The sequence below is a fragment of the Peromyscus eremicus genome, chromosome 10, assembly GCF_949786415.1.
Source record: "Peromyscus eremicus chromosome 10, PerEre_H2_v1, whole genome shotgun sequence".
Lineage (NCBI taxonomy): Eukaryota > Metazoa > Chordata > Mammalia > Rodentia > Cricetidae > Peromyscus > Peromyscus eremicus.
Window position 1 is genome coordinate 25,014,180 of NC_081426.1, and position 10,321 is coordinate 25,024,500.

At 47.6% G+C, this 10,321-nt stretch overlaps 1 protein-coding gene across 2 annotated transcripts in view; it reads right to left on the reverse strand.

The window, feature by feature from the left end:
- Nucleotides 1-10,005, reverse strand: part of Ap1b1 (adaptor related protein complex 1 subunit beta 1) — a 58,818-nt gene extending 48,813 nt beyond the window's left edge. For both annotated transcript variants that reach the window (XM_059275548.1, XM_059275547.1), the window contains exon 1: nucleotides 9,864-10,005. The gene's annotated coding sequence lies outside the window, so the exon portion shown is untranslated. The remainder of the gene's footprint in view (nucleotides 1-9,863) is intronic.
- Between the last annotated feature and the right edge of the window lie 316 nt (nucleotides 10,006-10,321).

The window sequence follows — 10,321 nt, forward strand, 5'->3', positions numbered from 1 at the left end:
ACATCTTTGATCCTAGCACTTGGGAGGCAGAGGCAGGTGGATCTCTGTGAGTTTGAGGCCAGCCTGGTCTACAGAGTGAGTTCCAGGACAGCCAGGGCTACATAGTAAGACCCCGTCTCAGAAAACAAAACAAATAATAGCCAGGCGGTGGTGGCGCATGACTTTAATCCCAGCACTCGGGAGGCAGAGGCAGGTGGATCTCTGTGAGTTTGATGCCAGCTGAGGCTACAGAGTGAGTGCCAGGAAGAGCGCAAAGCTACACAGAGAAACCTTGTCTTGGGGGGAAAATAATAATAAATAAATAAATAAATAAATAGATAGATGATAGATAGATAGATAGATAGATAGATAGATAGATAGATAGATAGATAAGGAGTTCTTTGGGACAATATTCATGTTAATTAAATAAGAAGAAAGAAACCAGAGACCACAGAACAAGGCTCATTACGATTTCTGCTCTCCCACTGACCAAAGGGAACACTTTCTGGAGCACTGTGGCCATCCATTCAGCAGGCACAGTGTGGAGTGTCTTCCATTGCAGGCCTGGGACTACGTCCACACAGGAGTTGTACACAGTAGGCCATAGACGGGATTGCAGAAGACAGGAGAGTAATCCTGCCCTTCAGAAGACTGTCACCAAAGCTCAGAGGAGCACCAGGAAAGTTCTCTGAGGTGAAGGGAAGATTATACAGATATGGAAAGATGGGTGACATACTCATGGAGTGACATACTCACCAAATGCCAGTATAAGAAGGTAGAGACCCGAGAACAGTGGAGCCACCAATGCCAGCTAGAAGCAGGCTCAGTACTGAGTGATTTACGGCCTGTCTCATTTCACCCTCATGGTAATCCATTTAAAAACAAGGGTCATGACACCAAGAGAAGAGCACCATGTACAAGCCCAAAGAAGCCCATGTATTAAGGAATCTGTGACTAAAGCAATTCTTTCTCTAATATATAAAAAGCCTCCACTGAGCCAAATACGATGATAGATGTACTTGGGAAGTGGAGCCCAGGAGAATGAAGAGTTCAAGGCCTGAGCTGGGCTTCGTAGCAAGACTATATCACAAAACAAACAAGGACTTGGAAGAAGAGAGGAGTGGACGAGGTTAGAGAAGGAAGTACAAGATTCAGGGATGGCTTTGGAGGCCAGTGTGGTGGACTCTGCCTACAGAAGATGCACAGGCCTTGTCAAGTGTCAAGTGTCATCTGCCACTGCCCAGCCTTGCCTCCTTGGAGACATTTTCTTCCTTTGATCCCAGCACCTGGGAGGCAGAGGCCCACAAATCTCTATGAGTTCAAGGCCAGCCTGGCCTACAGAGCAAGTTCCAGGACAACCAGGGCTATACAGAGAAACCCTGTCTTGAAAAACTAAAAACAAAATTTGTTTTAAATTTACTTTTTTTATGTGTATGAGTGTTCTGTCTATGTGCATGTCTGTGTACCAAGTGCATGTCTGGTACCCTTGTAAATAAGTTGGATTCTTTGAAAGTTATGGGTGTTATGGGTGATGGTGGTAAGCCTTCATCTAGGTGCTGGGATTTGAACCCAGGTCCTCTGCAAGAACAAGTTCTCTTAACCACTGAGCCACCTCTTCAACCCAGGCTTATTTTCTAATCTGTAAGTACAATAGGGATGTTTCTATAATGTGCAGGGCCTTTGGACAATCTATCTACTTTTTTAGGAAGGCTTTTTATCCAGATAGCTTCATGTTTCGGGCCCTACTTTTTTTCATCTTGGCTCAGATGTCACTTTCTTCTTCTTTTTAAAGACAGGGTCTCTCTCTGTTTTCTGGAGCTTGTTATGTAGACCAGGCTGGCCTCAAACTCAGAGGCTTCAGCTGTTACCTTTTTTTGGTTTTTCGAGACAGGGTTCCTCTGTGTAGTTTTGGTGCCTGTCCTGGATCTCATGCATGCGAGTGTGTCACAGTATACATATACGGAGGTCAGAGGACATCTTGTAGAAATTGGTTCCCTGACTGTCCTGGAACTAGCTCTGTAGACCAGCCTGGCCTCAAACTCACAGAGATCCACCAGCCTCTGCCAGCCTCTGCCTCCCTTGTACTGGGGTTAAAGGTGTGGACCACCACCTCCTGGCTGATTCTCTTCTTATATCACGTAGGGTGCCAGTAGAATCAAATTCAGATTGTCAGGCAAGTGCCTTTTATCAACTGAGCTATCTCGCCAGCCCCATGTTAGTTCTTTTATTATTAGGTTTTTTTAAATCAGGGCCTCAAAATTTAGCCTTGGCTGGCCTAGAACTTGCTATGTAGACCAGGCTGGCTGTAAACTATAGAGATCCACCTGCCTCTGCCTCCCAAGTTCTGGGAGGCATCACCAGACCTGTCTTCCCCTGATTTTAGACAAGGTCTTATTATTTAGCTGGCCCAAGACTCACTGTGTATCCCAGGGTAGCCTTGAATTTATGATCTTCCTGCCTCAGCCTCCCAAGTGCTGGGATTACAAGTCTACACTAATTATGTCTGATTGACCCCTTTATCTAAAAGGGTACACCTCCCCAATCTATCTCCAACACTTTTGAACTCTTTCTTTTTTTTCAAAGTATTACATATTATAAACAGTCCTTATAGTGTCTATTTTTCTTCCTCCATAATGCAAACTTCATGAGAGTCAGAAGTTAGATTTGCTCACTACTGTATTCCCACCGCTTATCCATACATCAAGCAAAGAGGTGCTCAACACACATTGATAATTAATGCTCAACTCTTGGGGAAATTTCAAGTTTTGTAAACCAGTCTCAAACTACTGCTGACTATCTTGAAATGGAAAATGCCAGACCTCCAAGCTCATTTTACAGCCAATAAATGGAAGGTTAAGCATAAAAATGATTAGAGAGAAGAAATGGCACAACGTGGATGACCAGGTGGCAACATCTCAAATGGGAGAAATAGGCTAAGAGGAGAGCTCAATGGCAAAGGCTCAAGGTTCCATCCAGCCTCAGGACCACAAAAAGTTAATTACTTCTAAATACATAATTGTGGTAGTTTAAGTGAGACTGGCCCCTATAGGCTGAGATGTTTGAATGCTTGGTCCTCAGTTGGTGGAACTGTTTGGGAAGGATGTACAGCCTTATTAGAGGAGGTGTGCCACTGGGGGTGGGCTTTGAGGTTTCAAAAATCTATCCCATTCCTGGTTAGTGTGTATTCATGTTCTCTCGTCCTCTTGTTCTCTCTCTCTCTCTCTCTCTCTCTCTCTCTCTCTCTCTCTCTCTCTCTCTCTGTCTCTCTCTCTCTCATGCTTGTGGGTCAGATGTAAGATCTCAGCTACTGCTCCAGCCCCATGCCTGCCTATGGCTACGCTCCCACCATGACAGTCAAGGACTCTAACCCTCTGGAATCCTGAGTCCTCAGATTAAACACTTTCCTTTATACGTTGCCTTGGTCATGATGTCTCTTCACAGCAACAGCAAAGTAACTAAGACAATAATGAAACGGAGGTTAGACATGCGAGGCAGGCCGTAATAGCCTGCCCCCACAGGCTCAGAGAGTGAGCAGATTATAGGAGGTGGGGAACTGTGATGTGGGCTGCAATGAGAGCACCTCCAGGCCGCAAGGTCATGCAAGGACTTCAGACCGCCAGGCCCTCGGTGTTTTGCTAAATGCTTCCTTCTCATTGTCTCTGTACTTGCTGATCTTACCAGGATTATCCTCTCCTGCCCTAGCTGCTCCAACTTATCCTTCAAATCTCAGCTTAGATGACATCACTTCAAAGACACATTCCCTCCATCTACCACCTTCAGAAGGTATTTATCTGCTCCTCTCCAGTATTTTTATACATTTGCATACGTTCACCAAGTACCTACCATGCATTGGAAGCTGTCTGTGTGCAATGAAAGAAAGAGAAATCTTTGCAGACAAGCAAGATTTAAAACACAAAACAAAAACAACAACAACAAACAGAAGTGCAGACATTAGCCAGTTCCTTAGAAGCAAAGAAAGAAAGAAAGAAAGAAAGAAAGAAAGAAAGAAAGAAAGAAAGAAAGAAGAGAGAAAGAAAGAAAGAAAGAAAGAAAGCCAGGTAATGGTGTACACACCTTTAATCCCAGCACTTGGAAGGCAGAGACAGGCGGTCCTCTGTATCTCTGTGAGTTCCAGGACAGCCAGGGCTACACAGAAAAACCTTGTCTTCAAAAACCAAAAACCAAAACCAAAACAAACAAAGGAAAAACAGGAAAGGAGGACAGCAAGCATGGAGCAGGGGGAAAGGAGGCTGAAAGTTAACTAGTGTCACAGAAGGCCTCCTTGAGGTGACGGTTATATGGGAAACATCAGCCGGACCAAAGGAACATCTGGGGCTAGGAATGAGGCAAAGCAATAGAGCAGAAGCTTAGCAAGCATGAGGTCTTGGCTCCATGCCTACCCGCGGTGGAGGTGGAGTGTAGCTGGTGTGTCTGAAGTGGTTGTGGCTGAATGAGCAATGAGGACACAGTGAATGGGGCTGAGCACTAAGCATCAGAAGAATGACTCACAGTCACTGTAAGGGTTTAGTCTGGTGTAGTGGATCCTGAGACAAGACTTCCATTTTAACAGGCTCTGGCGGCCATGTCTTCTGATTTCCTCACATCTTATTAGTTTTCCAATCATTGCATTTGTTTTCTCTTTCTGCTTGTCTCTCTCCCAAGAGAAAGCAACACCATGGCAGACAGAAACTAGGCCTGACTTGTTTACCTACTGGCACATCCCAGTGCCAGACACTAGTGAGTCTCAATAAACACTGAATGAATGAATGAATGAATGAATGCTAGACTTAGGAAGTCTGTTGTCAGAATCTCAACGCCAAGCACTTCAAGATCAAAGAATGAAGATGATGGGAGCAGACTCAACAGCTGGCTACACAAAAACTGTCTTTCCACCTCAAAGAGCTTAGAAGACCAAAAAGCAATTAGGGTGTCATTAAAAGTATAAGCTGCCCCAGTCTACTCCTATACACAACATAGCTGGTGAAGTACTTCAACATCAAAGCACTGATTAAAGCTTCTGAGGAAAGGGTCAGTGAGATGGCTCAGTGGGTAAAAGTTCTTGCTATTGGAGCCAGGTGGCGGCGGTGGTGATGCACACCTTTAATCCCAGCACTCCAGAGGCAGAGCCAGGCGGATCTCTGTGAGTTCGAGGCCAGCTTGGGCTACAGAGTGAGTTCCAGGAAAGGCGCAAAGCTACACAGAGAAACCTTGTCTCAGAAAAAAAAAAAAAAAAAAAAGTTCTTGCTATCAAGCCTGATAACCTGTTTGAGCCCTGAGTGGGTGGGACCCTGATGGTGGCAGAAGAGAACCCATTCCCAAAAGTTGTCTTTTGATTTTCACAAGCAAAGACCATGGCAAGGGTGTCCTTGACCTCACACAAAAGAAATAAATGTAATTAAGGTTTTTGAGGGATCTAGAGAGATGACTCAGTGGATTAAAGACATTTGCTGATCTTGCCGAGGACCTAGGTTCTGTTCCCAACACTCACATGCAGCTCTGTAACTCCAGGCCTAGGGGACCTGTTGGTCTCTTCTGGTCTCCGAGGGCACCAAGCGCACACATGGTGCACATACATTTATGCAGGCAGTCACATACATAAAATAACTTTTGTAGAACAGCTTTTGTCTATACAGGTCAGTGGTGGTACACCTTCCTGGTGTGCATGAGGCCCTGAGCTTTAACTCTCAGTACTACAAATAAAACAAAAAGAGCTGGTGAGACAGCCCAGCGGGCAGAGGCTTTTGCTGCCAGGCCTGACAACCTGAGTGGTATCCCTAGAGCTCCCATGGTAGAAGAAGAGAGTCAACTCCTGGGAATTGTCGTTTGCCACCCAGAGGTGCTTTGTGGCATACACAAACACACACAGAGTACAAAATAAAAGACTGTTTAAGTGTGACTTCCAGTTCTATCATCTCCTACCTTAGGGTACACTGAGAGGAACGGGTTGGAACCTGGCATCCTAGCTGATGGACTCTGGAACTTCTAGAGTCAACCAGCTATACTTCTGCCTTAACTAGAAGGGGCCTCCCATCTTTAGAGATCATCCTGTTAGAGGTCCAGCCCATGGCTGAAGACACAAGGGAGCTTCAGAATCTAGAACCACAGCCAAGCCTTTTGGCCCCACTAGCTAACAGGATCCATCCTGGAATTAGAGGTCTGTAAAGCTAAAACAGGTCAACACATGCAGAATCCAACACACCGGTCTGGCAAACATCAACCAACACTACCGAAAGTTTACCATCTCTCTGCTCCTCATAACCCTGGAGGCCCTCAGGCACTCTGATGACTGGGAACAGCAATGGAGGCCTCAGAGTTGTCAAGTCCCTCTACCAGTCACATTTTTCCCTATCCCACTGGGATAACATGAAGATGCACATAACATCACCTGGAACCCTAACAATGCAATGGAATATTCATTCATTTGTTCTTTCCCCAAACCCTTATTACACATTGACTGTGTGTGCCGTACACCTCATTAGATGCTGGAGACACAGTTCAGACAAGTTCTTGTAAAGACAGAGATCTCAACTAAGAAGGTAGCTAAGTAAACAGGCAATTACACTCATTGTCATCACTGCCACGGGACACTAGAAGGGCTTCTGCTCAGGCCTCTGCAAGGTGGGGTAATGAGCAAAGGACAAGCATCAAGCAGTAATCTCGCAAAGGAGTTCAGGCAAGGGCAGCAGGAGTGGGGTCTAAGCAGAGAGAAGAGCACAAGGCCAAGACAAAGCACTGGGGTGCAGCTTGCAGAAGTGGCAGCAGCTGAACATGCTGAGAGGAAGCGGAAGAGTAGAATGGGAAAAAGCAGCCGGTGAACCAAGTGAAGTCAGAGCCTAACGGGCCTGGATGCTATGCTAAGAAGTGAGGTCCAGCCTGAGGGAAAGGAGGACCCATTGATGGATTTTCAAGTAGGATTTTTATTTTTGGTTTGTTTTTCAAGACAGGGTTTCTCTGTGTATTTCTGGCTGGCTTTGAACACGCTCTGTAGACTAAGCTGGCTTCAAACACACAGATCTGCTTGCCTCTGTCTCCCAAGGGCTGGGATTAGGTCATGTGCCACCATGTCTGACCAAGTAGTATTTTTTTTTAAGGTTCCCCAGCTGCTTGGGTTATATTTTCTCCCTAGGGTATTTTTTCCTCTCTATGTAAAGTGATAAAGATGGGGGGCAGGGGTAGGGGACACGCAACTCTCTCTGGCTTGTGATAAACTCAGCAGTGTTAGGAAAAAAGACCTGTTGAGAAACAAAAATGCCTTCAACGCCCTCAACCATCTGAAACACAACAAAGTAAACACCTAGCCCAAACCATGACTGTTAGCACTGCAGGCTCTGGTGTCAGACTGAGGGTTTTTTGGGAAGTGAGCAGTGAAGACATGCAAGTCTCGGGTAAGACTACAAAAGATGACCGTCCAAACCCAGTCCAGCAGCACCCACAACTAAACTGTCCTCAAATACTTTTAGGAAGTAAAGTGAGAAGAATGGGAGTGGTCCCTAGCAATTAATGTCTCATTGGAGAGGGAAGCACTACCCTCACAGGGCAGACAGCCTTCCTCAGACATAGGCCCCAGCAGGTATCATGGCTAATAGCAACATGCTCTGCAAGATATCCTCATCTGCCGGGTGGCAGTGGTACATGCCTTTAATCCTAGCACTCGGGAGGCAGAGCCAGGCGGATCTCTGTGAGTTCGAGGCCAGCCTGGTCTACAGAGCAAGATCCAGGATAGGAACCAAAACTACACAGAGAAATCCTGTTTTGAAAAAAAAAGAAAAAGAAAAAAAGATATCCTCATCTAATACCTACAGACACTGAAGGCGGGTAGTGTCTTCTTATGATTATTTTGAGACAAGGTCTTTTTATGTAGCCATGGCTGGAACTTACTACGTAAATCATGTGGGCCTCGTCCTGCCTCAGCCTAATGAATGCTGGCTGGGATTACAGGCATGTACCACCATATTTCCCCCAAAATTCTTATTTTTCTCAGAGCTAGGAATGAAAACCAGGGCTTTGCAAATGCTGGAGAAGTGCTCTACCACTTGAATATATCTACATATTTTATTAGGATAGAAACCCAATCGAAGGGAATTATCCAGGTCACCTACTAGGAAGCTGCCAGCCTGGGGCTGGAGCCAGGAGCTGACTGGGAGTCGGAGCGCTCTGCCCATTGGATCTCTGAGCCCTTCAAACTACCCAGTGTGAAGCGTCCAGTCAACCCACATTCACCAGATGATCTCTCCACAGACTCTGAATGTCTGATTCCCTAGGACTAGCAAAGCCCTCTGGACAGTTCCTAAGAGGCAGAGGGACTGGTGGGCTCAATTCAAGACAGAGTACCAGAGCTCCGAGCTCTGTTTATGTTCTTACAACCTGTGACAAGTTGCTCTACCTCCAATTATCCCATGGAAGGATAGGGATAAGGTGACACTATTAAGTTTCTGTGAGTTCAATGGAACTAGAAAAACAGATCACAAATCTTAGAATAAACAAACAGAAGAGCTGGGTGTGGTGGCTCAGGTCTGTAATCAGTCCCAGAACTTGGGAGGCTGAGGCAGAAGGATTGCTCTGAATTCAAGATATAATGAGATCCTGGCCAGCCTGGGGCTAGAGACAGGCAGAAAAAAAAAAAAAAAAGAGAGGCAACCAATGTAACATTTTTACTTACTCCTTTTTTCAAAAGCACAAGAAACCCCTCCCATGTTCACTACAGTTCACTGCACTCAAGAGGAAGTGAGAAGGGAGTAAGTCTTTGTGCTGCTGTCAGGGAAACTAAGGCCTAAGAGGAGCAACAAAATGTCTACAAAGGAAGAGAAGAGAACCTCACTCTCCAGGCACCAAATCCCCGTCCCATCTCCCAGGCACCACAAAGGTCAAAGCCCCTTCCTTTGGGTGTGTTCTTCCAGAACCGAGGGCCAAAAGATCCCCTAAGGGGTCCTGCTGCTCCCCTCTCCTTACTGCAAACGCTCAACTGCAATGAAGGGAGTGTCTGGATATTAGTTCTATGAACTACTTTGCCATTTGGTGTCTCACAGTCCCCAACAGTCAGAAAAACCTTCGGAGTCTTGCCCTGAAAGGCAGAACACTGACAGCAACAGCTTGCGACAGAACAGCCTCCTAATGAAAGTGAATCAAATGCTCCTTATGAAGATCAGACCAGACGAGAGACAAGGCGGCTGCATCCTGACACCAATCCAAACAATATAACGGCAACTAAATATACCAAACCGCTCCTAGACCCCAAACCGGCTCCAGGTTCCTTGGTCCCTACACTTTGATGGTCCCTGGAACCCTGCAGAGGAAGCCTGGCTTTGCCTCGACTACTCGAATGACCTTCCGTGTGTGATTTAACCTCCTGTGCCTTCGCGTCCTCGTGGGTAAAATGAGTAAAGCAATGGTAGCTACCTCACAGGAGTTGCTGTGAGCTCCGGGCACAAAGTGCTCAGCCCGGAGCTTCCAAGTCAAAGAGGTCTGGATAACCAGTGACAGACATTCTTGTGGTGTTAGCACTAGTACAAGTGTCCCCGTTCCGTCAAAGGCCATGTCTAGATTTTTGCCCCATTCTGGGGGGCGGTGACCAAGAGATAAGGTCCTGAACAAGGAGGCCTCAGGCTGGCCACGGAGTGGGGACGGGGAAGCAGAGGGGAGGAGGGGCCTAAGTCCAGGGGTCTCTCCAGCCGGCCTCTCCAAAGGGGACTGCGGACCTCGGACGACGGGACGACGCCGGGCCACCAAGCCGGAGTGAATGAATGAGCACGCAGCCCTTTCACCTTCGCCCACACACGGCTTGAGCCCCTCCAGCGTAGCGTCCTCTCCGTGACCTCTGACCCCGCAGACCCCTCACCTCGGACCCCCTCAGTTCTTCTAGCTCGCCGGGCTGCCTTTTTCCTCACCCGCAAGTCCAAACGGCCCCGGGCACCACGGCTCGGCTCGCTTCAGCAGCAAAATGTCCGCAGCCTCCGCCTCCTTCTCCGCCGGTGCGTCGCTGCAGCCGGCCGCTCCGAGCCCCGCGGCTGTCACCTGCCGAGCGGAAGTGAGCTGCCCGTGCGCGGAACTTCCGGTGGACGTACACCCCGGGGGCGGGGTCAAGGGTGCAACCCAGGAGGGAGGGGCAGGGGGCCGGGTGGGGCGGGGCCTGGAGCGGGAGGGGCGGGGCCTGTGTGAGAAGGGCGGGGCCTGGGCAGGTCAGGCGGCTTTGGCGATCTGTGCAGTCCTTGCCTAGATGCCCTCCCTGGCCAGGTTCCCTCTCAAGAACTGGGGAGTCGGAAAGGGTCTTACAAGACTTTAAAGTCCATCTCTTTCTGAGTTACAGATGGGGAGACTGAGGCCAAGATCATTGGCCTGGTAAATG